Source organism: Carettochelys insculpta, chromosome 2 (genome assembly GCF_033958435.1).
Source record: "Carettochelys insculpta isolate YL-2023 chromosome 2, ASM3395843v1, whole genome shotgun sequence".
In the NCBI taxonomy this organism is placed as follows: domain Eukaryota; kingdom Metazoa; phylum Chordata; order Testudines; family Carettochelyidae; genus Carettochelys; species Carettochelys insculpta.
The window spans coordinates 42,971,298-42,984,890 of NC_134138.1; the positions used below are offsets into that span (position 1 = coordinate 42,971,298).

General features: G+C 63.6%; 2 non-coding genes across 2 annotated transcripts; both read left to right on the forward strand.

Moving 5' to 3' along the window:
- The first annotated feature begins 6,024 nt into the window (after positions 1-6,024).
- Positions 6,025-6,143, forward strand: LOC142009798 (5S ribosomal RNA). The gene has a single exon (XR_012644576.1). It is a non-coding gene; the product is annotated as a 5S ribosomal RNA (ribosomal RNA).
- A 3,997-nt stretch (positions 6,144-10,140) lies between these two features.
- On the forward strand, positions 10,141-10,259 carry LOC142009799 (5S ribosomal RNA). Its single transcript, XR_012644577.1, has one exon. It is a non-coding gene; the product is annotated as a 5S ribosomal RNA (ribosomal RNA).
- Positions 10,260-13,593: the final 3,334 nt, after the last annotated feature.

Here is a 13,593-nt window from a genome sequence, read left to right on the forward strand (position 1 = left end):
AGCCCCCGTGGGGTGGAAGGGGTCCCCCCCCTGCCGGGGAACGTCCCTCCAAGCACGGGTGCGGAAGAGAAGGAGGAGCAGGGTCCCAGGTCCGCCTGAACACCGGCGCGATCCCTGCCCGCCGCGGGAAGGGTGCCGGCCCGCGAAGGGCCCTCTCCGTCTCGTCCGCGAGCGCCCCATCGATCGGAAGGAGGAGCGGGGCCTCGCTCCCGGCGGCCGTCCCCGCGGACGTGCGCCGAGCCTCCCTCGAGAGCCCCCTCTCCGGAGGATCGGGCCCGAGACGACACCCCGAACCGCCGCAGACGTCCCCGCAGACGTCCGCCCGGGTCCCTCGTCCGAGTCCCCGGGAAGGGCCTTCACACGACGGTCGGTCTCTCTCACGTGTACGTCTCTAAAGGCTGGAGCCAGACAAGCCTTCTCTTACTATTCTCCCGGTACCTGTCGTAACCTTATACGTGAAAAGTCCCCCAGCGGCAACAGGCGGGAACGACTCACAAAAGCGGCCGACCGCCTGGAACTCTAGGTCGGCTGCACGGGTCAAATTCAACCCCATTCGGACTTCCAGAGCTCAGCCGGCCACCAGGTCAACCTCGCTGAAAGCGCCAGAGGTTGACCTGGTGTCCGGGGACCGAATCGGACACCAGGTCAACCTCTGCTAAAGCGGCCGGGGTTGACCTGTTGTCCCTGCCGGACTTAGAAAATTTTTCTCTCCCGCCTGGGACCGGGGTTGACCTGTTGTCCCTGCCGGACTTAGAAATTTTTTCTCTCCCGCCTGGGACCGGGGTTGACCTGTTGTCCCTGCCGGACTTAGAAATTTTTTCTCTCCAGCCTGGGACCGGGGTTGACCTGTTGTCCCTGCCGGACTTAGAAATTTTTTCTCTGCCGCCTGGGACCGGGGTTGACCTGTTGTCCCTGCCGGACTTAGAAAATTTTTCTCTCCCGCCCGGGACCGGGGTTGACCTGTTGTCCCTGCCGGACTTAGAAATTTTTTCTCTGCCGCCTGGGACCGGGGTTGACCTGTTGTCCCTGCCGGACTTAGAAATTTTTTCTCTGCCGCCTGGGACCGGGGTTGACCTGTTGTCCCTGCCGGACTTAGAAAATTTTTCTCTGCCGCCTGGGACCGGGGTTGACCTGTTGTCCCTGCCGGACTTAGAAAATTTTTCTCTGCCGCCTGGGACCGGGGTTGACCTGTTGTCCCTGCCGGACTTAGAAAATTTTTCTCTCCCGCCTGGGACCGGGGTTGACCTGTTGTCCCTGCCGGACTTAGAAATTTTTTCTCTGCCGCCTGGGACCGGGGTTGACCTGTTGTCCCTGCCGGACTTAGAAATTTTTTCTCTGCCGCCTGGGACCGGGGTTGACCTGTTGTCCCTGCCGGACTTGGAAAATTTTTCTCTCCCGCCTGGGACCGGGGTTGACCTGTTGTCCCTGCCGGACTTAGAAATTTTTTCTCTGCCGCCTGGGACCGGGGTTGACCTGTTGTCCCTGCCGGACTTAGAAATTTTTTCTCTCCAGCCTGGGACCGGGGTTGACCTGTTGTCCCTGCCGGACTTAGAAATTTTTTCTCTCCAGCCTGGGACCGGGGTTGACCTGTTGTCCCTGCCGGACTTAGAAATTTTTTCTCTCCCGCCCGGTACCGGGGTTGACCTGTTGTCCCTGCCGGACTTAGAAAATTTTTCTCTCCCGCTCGGAACCGGGGTTGACCTGTTGTCCCTGCCGGACTTAGAAAATTTTTCTCTCCCGCCTGGGACCGGGGTTGACCTGTTGTCCCTGCCGGACTTGGAGCCCCAGGAGGGGATCGGCCACCAGGTCAACCTCCGCTGAAAGCGGCCACGGTTTACCTGGTGCCCGGGGAGCGAATCGGACACCAGGTCAACCTCAGCTGAAGCGGCCGGGGTTGACCTGCTGTCCCTGCCGGACTTAGAAATTTTTTCTCTCCAGCCTGGGACCGGGGTTGACCTGTTGTCCCTGCCGGACTTAGAAATTTTTTCTCTGCCGCCTGGGACCGGGGTTGACCTGTTGTCCCTGCCGGACTTGGAAAATTTTTCTCTCCCGCCTGGGACCGGGGTTGACCTGTTGTCCCTGCCGGACTTAGAAAATTTTTCTCTGCCGCCTGGGACCGGGGTTGACCTGTTGTCCCTGCCGGACTTAGAAATTTTTTCTCTCCAGCCTGGGACCGGGGTTGACCTGTTGTCCCTGCCGGACTTAGAAATTTTTTCTCTCCCGCCCGGGACCGGGGTTGACCTGTTGTCCCTGCCGGACTTAGAAAATTTTTCTCTCCCGCTCGGAACCGGGGTTGACCTGTTGTCCCTGCCGGACTTAGAAAATTTTTCTCTCCCGCCTGGGACCGGGGTTGACCTGTTGTCCCTGCCGGACTTAGAAAATTTTTCTCTCCCGCCCGGTACCGGGGTTGACCTGTTGTCCCTGCCGGACTTAGAAAATTTTTCTCTCCCGCCTGGGACCGGGGTTGACCTGTTGTCCCTGCCGGACTTAGAAATTTTTTCTCTGCCGCCTGGGACCGGGGTTGACCTGTTGTCCCTGCCGGACTTAGAAATTTTTTCTCTCCAGCCTGGGACCGGGGTTGACCTGTTGTCCCTGCCGGACTTAGAAATTTTTTCTCTCCCCGCCTGGGACCGGGGTTGACCTGCTGTCCCTGCCGGACTTGGAGCCCGAGGAGGGAATCGGCCACCAGGTCAACCTCCGCTGAAAGCGGCCACGGTTTACCTGGTGCCCGGGGAGCGAATCGGACACCAGGTCAACCTCTGCTAAAGCGACCGAGGTTGACCTGGTGCCCGGGGAGCGAATCTGACACCAGGTCAACCTCTGCTAAAGCGCCAGAGGTTGACCTGGTGCCCGGGGAGCGAATCGGACACCAGGTCAACCTCTGCTAAAGCGGCCGGGGTTGACCTGCTGTCCCTGCCGGACTTAGAAAATTTTTCTCTCCAGCCTGGGACCGGGGTTGACCTGTTGTCCCTGCCGGACTTAGAAAATTTTTCTCTCCCGCCTGGGACCGGGGTTGACCTGTTGTCCCTGCCGGACTTAGAAAATTTTTCTCTCCCGCCTGGGACCGGGGTTGACCTGTTGTCCCTGCCGGACTTAGAAAATTTTTCTCTCCCGCCTGGGACCGGGGTTGACCTGTTGTCCCTGCCGGACTTAGAAAATTTTTCTCTCCCGCCTGGGACCGGGGTTGACCTGTTGTCCCTGCCGGACTTAGAAATTTTTTCTCTCCCGCCTGGGACCGGGGTTGACCTGTTCTCCCTGCCGGACTTAGAAAATTTTTCTCTCCAGCCTGGGACCGGGGTTGACCTGTTGTCCCTGCCGGACTTGGAGCCCGAGGAGGGGATCGGCCACCAGGTCAACCTCCGCTGAAAGCGGCCACGGTTTACCTGGTGCCCGGGGACCGAATCGGACACCAGGTCAACCTCCGCTGAAGCGGCCGGGGTTGACCTGCTGTCCCTGCCGGACTTAGAAAATTTTTCTCTCCCGCCTGGGACCGGGGTTGACCTGTTGTCCCTGCCGGACTTAGAAAATTTTTCTCTCCAGCCTGGGACCGGGGTTGACCTGTTGTCCCTGCCGGACTTGGAGCCCGAGGAGGGGATCGGCCACCAGGTCAACCTCCGCTGAAAGCGGCCACGGTTTACCTGGTGCCCGGGGACCGAATCGGACACCAGGTCAACCTCCGCTGAAGCAGCCGGGGTTGACCTGCTGTCCCTGCCGGACTTTGAAAATTTTTCTCTCCCCGCCCGGAACCGGGGTTGACCTGTTGTCCCTGCCGGACTTGGAAATTTTTTCTCTCCCCGCCTGGGACCGGGGTTGACCTGCTGTCCCTGCCGGACTTGGAGCCCCAGGAGGGGATCGGCCACCAGGTCAACCTCCGCTGAAAGCGGCCACGGTTTACCTGGTGCCCGGGGACCGAATCGGACACCAGGTCAACCTCTGCTAAAGCGCCCGAGGTTGACCTGGTGCCCGGGGAGCGAATCGGACACCAGGTCAACCTCTGCTACGGCGGCCGGGGTTGACCTGCTGTCCCTGCCGGACTTAGAAAATTTTTCTCTCCCCGCCCGGAACCGGGGTTGACCTGTTGTCCCTGCCGGACTTGGAGCCCGAGGAGGGGATCGGCCACCAGGTCAACCTCCGCTGAAAGCGGCCACGGTTTACCTGGTGCCCGGGGAGCGAATCGGACACCAGGTCAACCTCTGCTAAAGCGGCCGGGGTTCACCTGCTGTCCCTGCCGGACTTGGAGCCCGAGGAGGGGATCGGCCACCAGGTCAACCTCCGCTGAAAGCGGCCACGGTTTACCTGGTGCCCGGGGAGCGAATCGGACACCAGGTCAACCTCTGCTAAAGCGGCCGGGGTTCACCTGCTGTCCCTGCCGGACTTGGAGCCCGAGGAGGGGATCGGCCACCAGGTCAACCTCCGCTGAAAGCGGCCACGGTTTACCTGGTGCCCGGGGAGCGAATCGGACACCAGGTCAACCTCTGCTAAAGCGGCCGGGGTTGACCTGCTGTCCCTGCCGGACTTGGAGCCCGAGGAGGGGATCGGCCACCAGGTCAACCTCCGCTGAAAGCGGCCACGGTTTACCTGGTGCCCGGGGAGCGAATCGGACACCAGGTCAACCTCTGCTAAAGCGGCCGGGGTTGACCTGCTGTCCCTGCCGGACTTGGAGCCCGAGGAGGGTATCGGCCACCAGGTCAACCTCCGCTGAAAGCGGCCACGGTTTACCTGGTGCCCGGGGAGCGAATCGGACACCAGGTCAACCTCTGCTAAAGCGGCCGGGGTTGACCTGCTGTCCCTGCCGGACTTGGAGCCCGAGGAGGGGATCGGCCACCAGGTCAACCTCCGCTGAAAGCGGCCACGGTTTACCTGGTGCCCGGGGACCGAATCGGACACCAGGTCAACCTCTGCTAAAGCGGCCGGGGTTGACCTGCTGTCCCTGCCGGACTTGGAGCCCGAGGAGGGGATCGGCCACCAGGTCAACCTCCGCTGAAAGCGGCCACGGTTTACCTGGTGCCCGGGGACCGAATCGGACACCAGGTCAACCTCTGCTAAAGCGGCCGGGGTTGACCTGCTGTCCCTGCCGGACTTGGAGCCCGAGGAGGGGATCGGCCACCAGGTCAACCTCCGCTGAAAGCGGCCACGGTTGACCTGGTGCCCGGGGAGCGAATCGGACACCAGGTCAACCTCTGCTAAAGCGGCCGGGGTTGACCTGCTGTCCCTGCCGGACTTGGAGCCCGAGGAGGGGATCGGCCACCAGGTCAACCTCCGCTGAAAGCGGCCACGGTTTACCTGGTGCCCGGGGACCGAATCGGACACCAGGTCAACCTCCGCTGAAGCGGCCGGGGTTGACCTGCTGTCCCTGCCGGACTTAGAAAATTTTTCTCTCCCCGCCCGGAACCGGGGTTGACCTGTTGTCCCTGCCGGACTTAGAAAATTTTTCTCTCCCCGCCCGGAACCGGGGTTGACCTGCTGTCCCTGCCGGACTTGGAGCCCGAGGAGGGGATCGGCCACCAGGTCAACCTCCGCTGAAAGCGCCCGAGGTTGACCTGGTGCCCGGGGAGCGAATCGGACACCAGGTCAACCTCTGCTAAAGCGCCCGAGGTTGACCTGGTGCCCGGGGAGCGAATCGGACACCAGGTCAACCTCCGCTAAAGCGCCCGAGGTTGACCTGGTGCCCGGGGAGCGAATCGGACACCAGGTCAACCTCTGCTACGGCGGCCGGGGTTGACCTGCTGTCCCTGCCGGACTTGGAAAATTTCTCTCCCCGCCTCGGACCGGGGTTGACCTGCTGTCCCTACCGGACTTAGAACATTTTTCTCTCCCCGCCCCGGCCCGGGGGTTAACCTCGGGGCACACAGCTTCCCGGGTCTGACGTGCACGTCCTGTCACCTCCCGGGCCCGGCGTCCTCGTCCTCCCTTCCCCTTGGGCCGGCTCGGAGGAAGTTTTCCCTCGGCCCGGCCTCCGGGTTAATTGTTTGGGCCCGGCTGACTGAGGCCAGGCTGCTGACGCTAAAGCCCGGGGAGGCGGGGGCCTACGGCCATACCGGACCGAATGCCCCCGATCTCGTCCGATCTCGGAAGGTAAACCGTCCCGGGCCTGGCTAGTACCTGGATGGGTGACCGCCTGGGAATCCCAGGTGCCGTAGGCAGCTTTTGGCCCCAGCGGGGGTAGAGCGGGGCGTGTGTCTGCCGTGCGGGAGCAGGGAAGCCGTGAGGCCAAGGCGGCGCGACGGTCCTGGGGGGCGCTGAGGCCTTTCCCTCTGCCTGCCTGCGTGTCGGGGGCGGGGGGGCGGGCGAGGAAGCTTAGGCCCTCACCCGGTGCGGTGCGATGGCTTGGGTCGGGTCGGGGAGAGGGAAGAAAGCGTGTGTGGAGCGTTGGTGGGGCAGGTGTGTGTGTGGGAGTGCTGGGTGGGGCAGGCCGTTGAGGCGGTGGCGGTGGTGGTGTTTTTGGTGGGAGTGAGTTGGGGTCAGGTGGGTGTGGGGTCCCCCCCGGGGGGTGGATGGTCTGAGGGTTAAGGCTTGGAACGTGCGTCTTGGGGGACCGTGGGTGGAGGTTGTTGAGAGCGGGGAAGGCCCTGGGTATCGGTTGGGGACTATTAAGCCCGGTGGAGGGGGACCGTGGGTGGAGGTGGTTGAGAGCGGGGAAGGCCCTGGGTCTCGGTTGTGGACTATTAAGCCCGGTGGAGGGGGACCGTGGGTGGAGGTTGTTGAGAGCGGGGAAGGCCCTGGGTCTCGGTTGTGGACTATTAAGCCCGGTGGAGGGGGACCGTGGGTGGAGGTTGTTGAGAGCGGGGAAGGCCCTGGGTCTCGGTTGTGGACTATTAAGCCCGGTGGAGGGGGACCGTGGGTGGAGGTTGTTGAGAGCGGGGAAGGCCCTGGGTCTCGGTTGTGGACTATTAAGCCCGGTGGAGGGGGACCGTGGGTGGAGGTTGTTGAGAGCGGGGAAGGCCCTGGGTCTCGGTTGTGGACTATTAAGCCCGGTGGAGGGGGACCGTGGGTGGAGGTTGTTGAGAGCGGGGAAGGCCCTGGGTCTCGGTTGTGGACTATTAAGCCCGGTGGAGGGGGACTGTGGGTGGAGGTTGTTGAGAGCGGGGAAGGCCCTGGGTCTCGGTTGTGGACTATTGAGCCCGGTGGAGGGGGACCGTGGGTGGAGGTTGTTGAGAGCGGGGAAGGCCCTGGGTCTCGGCTGTGGAGTATTAAGCCCGGTGGAGGGGGACCGTGGGTGGAGGTTGTTGAGAGCGGGGAAGGCCCTGGGTCTCGGTTGTGGACTATTGAGCCCGGTGGAGGGGGACCGTGGGTGGAGGTTGTTGAGAGCGGGGAAGGCCCTGGGTCTCGGTTGTGGACTATTAAGCCCGGTGGAGGGGGACCGTGGGTGGAGGTTGTTGAGAGCGGGGAAGGCCCTGGGTCTCGGTTGTGGACTATTGAGCCCGGTGGAGGGGGACCGTGGGTGGAGGTTGTTGAGAGCGGGGAAGGCCCTGGGTCCCGGTTGTGGACTATTGAGCCCGGTGGAGGGGGACCGTGGGTGGAGGTTGTTGAGAGCGGGGAAGGCCCTGGGTCTCGGTTGTGGACTATTAAGCCCGGTGGAGGGGGACCGTGGGTGGAGGTTGTTGAGAGCGGGGAAGGCCCTGGGTCTCGGTTGTGGACTATTGAGCCCGGTGGAGGGGGACCGTGGGTGGAGGTTGTTGAGAGCGGGGAAGGCCCTGGGTCCCGGTTGTGGACTATTGAGCCCGGTGGAGGGGGACTGTGGGTGGAGGTTGTTGAGAGCGGGGAAGGCCCTGGGTCCCGGTTGTGGAGTATTAAGCCCGGTGTAGGTGTTGCGTACGGTGGATGTAAGGAGGAGGGCGTATGAAGTGATCGAAGAGTGGGCAAGGAAACGGGGGGAAAAATTTGGAGGTGAAGGCGGCCAAAAAAGGGTGCGGTTGACCTGGTGCCCGGGGAGCGAATGGGCCACCAGGTCAACCCCCGCTGAAAGCAGCGGAGGTTGACCTGGTGCCCGGGGAGCGAATCGGACACCAGGTCAACCTCCGCTAAAGCGGCCGGGGTTGACCTGTTGTCCCTGCCGGACTTAGAAAATTTTTCTCTCCCGCCTGGGACCGGGGTTGACCTGTTGTCCCTGCAGGACTTAGAAATTTTTTCTCTCCCCGCCTGGGACCGGGGTTGACCTGCTGTCCCTGCCGGACTTGGAGCCCCAGGAGGGGATCGGCCACCAGGTCAACCTCCGCTGAAAGCGGCCACGGTTTACCTGGTGCCCGGGGAGCGAATCGGACACCAGGTCAACCTCTGCTAAAGTGGCCGGGGTTGACCTGCTGTCCCTGCCGGACTTGGAGCCCGAGGAGGGGATCGGCCACCAGGTCAACCTCCGCTGAAAGCGGCCACCTGGTCAACCTCTGGTCAACCTCTGCTACGGCGGCCGGGGTTGACCTGCTGTCCCTGCCGGACTTAGAAAATTTTTCTCTCCCCGCCCGGAACCGGGGTTGACCTGTTGTCCCTGCCGGACTTGGAGCCCGAGGAGGGGATCGGCCTCCAGGTCAACCTCCGCTGAAAGCGGCCACGGTTTACCTGGTGCCCGGGGAGCGAATCGGACACCAGGTCAACCTCTGCTAAAGCGGCCGGGGTTGACCTGCTGTCCCTGCCGGACTTGGAGCCCGAGGAGGGGATCGGCCACCAGGTCAACCTCCGCTGAAAGCGGCCACGGTTTACCTGGTGCCCGGGGAGCGAATCGGACACCAGGTCAACCTCTGCTAAAGCGGCCGGGGTTGACCTGCTGTCCCTGCCGGACTTGGAGCCCGAGGAGGGTATCGGCCACCAGGTCAACCTCCGCTGAAAGCGGCCACGGTTTACCTGGTGCCCGGGGAGCGAATCGGACACCAGGTCAACCTCTGCTAAAGCGGCCGGGGTTGACCTGCTGTCCCTGCCGGACTTGGAGCCCGAGGAGGGGATCGGCCACCAGGTCAACCTCCGCTGAAAGCGGCCACGGTTTACCTGGTGCCCGGGGACCGAATCGGACACCAGGTCAACCTCTGCTAAAGCGGCCGGGGTTGACCTGCTGTCCCTGCCGGACTTGGAGCCCGAGGAGGGGATCGGCCACCAGGTCAACCTCCGCTGAAAGCGGCCACGGTTTACCTGGTGCCCGGGGACCGAATCGGACACCAGGTCAACCTCTGCTAAAGCGGCCGGGGTTGACCTGCTGTCCCTGCCGGACTTGGAGCCCGAGGAGGGGATCGGCCACCAGGTCAACCTCCGCTGAAAGCGGCCACGGTTGACCTGGTGCCCGGGGAGCGAATCGGACACCAGGTCAACCTCTGCTAAAGCGGCCGGGGTTGACCTGCTGTCCCTGCCGGACTTGGAGCCCGAGGAGGGGATCGGCCACCAGGTCAACCTCCGCTGAAAGCGGCCACGGTTTACCTGGTGCCCGGGGACCGAATCGGACACCAGGTCAACCTCCGCTGAAGCGGCCGGGGTTGACCTGCTGTCCCTGCCGGACTTAGAAAATTTTTCTCTCCCCGCCCGGAACCGGGGTTGACCTGTTGTCCCTGCCGGACTTAGAAAATTTTTCTCTCCCCGCCCGGAACCGGGGTTGACCTGCTGTCCCTGCCGGACTTGGAGCCCGAGGAGGGGATCGGCCACCAGGTCAACCTCCGCTGAAAGCGCCCGAGGTTGACCTGGTGCCCGGGGAGCGAATCGGACACCAGGTCAACCTCTGCTAAAGCGCCCGAGGTTGACCTGGTGCCCGGGGAGCGAATCGGACACCAGGTCAACCTCCGCTAAAGCGCCCGAGGTTGACCTGGTGCCCGGGGAGCGAATCGGACACCAGGTCAACCTCTGCTACGGCGGCCGGGGTTGACCTGCTGTCCCTGCCGGACTTGGAAAATTTCTCTCCCCGCCTCGGACCGGGGTTGACCTGCTGTCCCTACCGGACTTAGAACATTTTTCTCTCCCCGCCCCGGCCCGGGGGTTAACCTCGGGGCACACAGCTTCCCGGGTCTGACGTGCACGTCCTGTCACCTCCCGGGCCCGGCGTCCTCGTCCTCCCTTCCCCTTGGGCCGGCTCGGAGGAAGTTTTCCCTCGGCCCGGCCTCCGGGTTAATTGTTTGGGCCCGGCTGACTGAGGCCAGGCTGCTGACGCTAAAGCCCGGGGAGGCGGGGGCCTACGGCCATACCGGACCGAATGCCCCCGATCTCGTCCGATCTCGGAAGGTAAACCGTCCCGGGCCTGGCTAGTACCTGGATGGGTGACCGCCTGGGAATCCCAGGTGCCGTAGGCAGCTTTTGGCCCCAGCGGGGGTAGAGCGGGGCGTGTGTCTGCCGTGCGGGAGCAGGGAAGCCGTGAGGCCAAGGCGGCGCGACGGTCCTGGGGGGCGCTGAGGCCTTTCCCTCTGCCTGCCTGCGTGTCGGGGGCGGGGGGGCGGGCGAGGAAGCTTAGGCCCTCACCCGGTGCGGTGCGATGGCTTGGGTCGGGTCGGGGAGAGGGAAGAAAGCGTGTGTGGAGCGTTGGTGGGGCAGGTGTGTGTGTGGGAGTGCTGGGTGGGGCAGGCCGTTGAGGCGGTGGCGGTGGTGGTGTTTTTGGTGGGAGTGAGTTGGGGTCAGGTGGGTGTGGGGTCCCCCCCGGGGGGTGGATGGTCTGAGGGTTAAGGCTTGGAACGTGCGTCTTGGGGGACCGTGGGTGGAGGTTGTTGAGAGCGGGGAAGGCCCTGGGTCTCGGTTGTGGACTATTAAGCCCGGTGGAGGGGGACCGTGGGTGGAGGTTGTTGAGAGCGGGGAAGGCCCTGGGTCTCGGTTGTGGACTATTAAGCCCGGTGGAGGGGGACCGTGGGTGGAGGTTGTTGAGAGCGGGGAAGGCCCTGGGTCTCGGTTGTGGACTATTAAGCCCGGTGGAGGGGGACCATGGGTGGAGGTTGTTGAGAGCGGGGAAGGCCCTGGGTCTCGGTTGTGGACTATTAAGCCCGGTGGAGGGGGACCGTGGGTGGAGGTTGTTGAGAGCGGGGAAGGCCCTGGGTCTCGGTTGTGGACTATTAAGCCCGGTGGAGGGGGACTGTGGGTGGAGGTTGTTGAGAGCGGGGAAGGCCCTGGGTCTCGGTTGTGGACTATTGAGCCCGGTGGAGGGGGACCGTGGGTGGAGGTTGTTGAGAGCGGGGAAGGCCCTGGGTCTCGGCTGTGGAGTATTAAGCCCGGTGGAGGGGGACCGTGGGTGGAGGTTGTTGAGAGCGGGGAAGGCCCTGGGTCTCGGTTGTGGACTATTGAGCCCGGTGGAGGGGGACCGTGGGTGGAGGTTGTTGAGAGCGGGGAAGGCCCTGGGTCTCGGTTGTGGACTATTAAGCCCGGTGGAGGGGGACCGTGGGTGGAGGTTGTTGAGAGCGGGGAAGGCCCTGGGTCTCGGTTGTGGACTATTGAGCCCGGTGGAGGGGGACCGTGGGTGGAGGTTGTTGAGAGCGGGGAAGGCCCTGGGTCCCGGTTGTGGACTATTGAGCCCGGTGGAGGGGGACTGTGGGTGGAGGTTGTTGAGAGCGGGGAAGGCCCTGGGTCCCGGTTGTGGAGTATTAAGCCCGGTGTAGGTGTTGCGTACGGTGGATGTAAGGAGGAGGGCGTATGAAGTGATCGAAGAGTGGGCAAGGAAACGGGGGGAAAAATTTGGAGGTGAAGGCGGCCAAAAAAGGGTGCGGTTGACCTGGTGCCCGGGGAGCGAATGGGCCACCAGGTCAACCCCCGCTGAAAGCAGCGGAGGTTGACCTGGTGCCCGGGGAGCGAATCGGACACCAGGTCAACCTCCGCTAAAGCGGCCGGGGTTGACCTGTTGTCCCTGCCGGACTTAGAAAATTTTTCTCTCCCGCCTGGGACCGGGGTTGACCTGTTGTCCCTGCAGGACTTAGAAATTTTTTCTCTCCCCGCCTGGGACCGGGGTTGACCTGCTGTCCCTGCCGGACTTGGAGCCCCAGGAGGGGATCGGCCACCAGGTCAACCTCCGCTGAAAGCGGCCACGGTTTACCTGGTGCCCGGGGAGCGAATCGGACACCAGGTCAACCTCTGCTAAAGTGGCCGGGGTTGACCTGCTGTCCCTGCCGGACTTGGAGCCCGAGGAGGGGATCGGCCACCAGGTCAACCTCCGCTGAAAGCGGCCACCTGGTCAACCTCTGGTCAACCTCTGCTACGGCGGCCGGGGTTGACCTGCTGTCCCTGCCGGACTTAGAAAATTTTTCTCTCCCCGCCCGGAACCGGGGTTGACCTGTTGTCCCTGCCGGACTTGGAGCCCGAGGAGGGGATCGGCCTCCAGGTCAACCTCCGCTGAAAGCGGCCACGGTTTACCTGGTGCCCGGGGAGCGAATCGGACACCAGGTCAACCTCTGCTAAAGCGGCCGGGGTTGACCTGCTGTCCCTGCCGGACTTGGAGCCCGAGGAGGGGATCGGCCACCAGGTCAACCTCCGCTGAAAGCGGCCACGGTTTACCTGGTGCCCGGGGAGCGAATCGGACACCAGGTCAACCTCTGCTAAAGCGGCCGGGGTTGACCTGCTGTCCCTGCCGGACTTGGAGCCCGAGGAGGGTATCGGCCACCAGGTCAACCTCCGCTGAAAGCGGCCACGGTTTACCTGGTGCCCGGGGAGCGAATCGGACACCAGGTCAACCTCTGCTAAAGCGGCCGGGGTTGACCTGCTGTCCCTGCCGGACTTGGAGCCCGAGGAGGGGATCGGCCACCAGGTCAACCTCCGCTGAAAGCGGCCACGGTTTACCTGGTGCCCGGGGACCGAATCGGACACCAGGTCAACCTCTGCTAAAGCGGCCGGGGTTGACCTGCTGTCCCTGCCGGACTTGGAGCCCGAGGAGGGGATCGGCCACCAGGTCAACCTCCGCTGAAAGCGGCCACGGTTTACCTGGTGCCCGGGGACCGAATCGGACACCAGGTCAACCTCTGCTAAAGCGGCCGGGGTTGACCTGCTGTCCCTGCCGGACTTGGAGCCCGAGGAGGGGATCGGCCACCAGGTCAACCTCCGCTGAAAGCGGCCACGGTTGACCTGGTGCCCGGGGAGCGAATCGGACACCAGGTCAACCTCTGCTAAAGCGGCCGGGGTTGACCTGCTGTCCCTGCCGGACTTGGAGCCCGAGGAGGGGATCGGCCACCAGGTCAACCTCCGCTGAAAGCGGCCACGGTTTACCTGGTGCCCGGGGACCGAATCGGACACCAGGTCAACCTCCGCTGAAGCGGCCGGGGTTGACCTGCTGTCCCTGCCGGACTTAGAAAATTTTTCTCTCCCCGCCCGGAACCGGGGTTGACCTGTTGTCCCTGCCGGACTTAGAAAATTTTTCTCTCCCCGCCCGGAACCGGGGTTGACCTGCTGTCCCTGCCGGACTTGGAGCCCGAGGAGGGGATCGGCCACCAGGTCAACCTCCGCTGAAAGCGCCCGAGGTTGACCTGGTGCCCGGGGAGCGAATCGGACACCAGGTCAACCTCTGCTAAAGCGCCCGAGGTTGACCTGGTGCCCGGGGAGCGAATCGGACACCAGGTCAACCTCCGCTAAAGCGCCCGAGGTTGACCTGGTGCCCGGGGAGCGAATCGGACACCAGGTCAACCTCTGCTACGGCGGCCGGGGTTGACCTGCTGTCCCTGC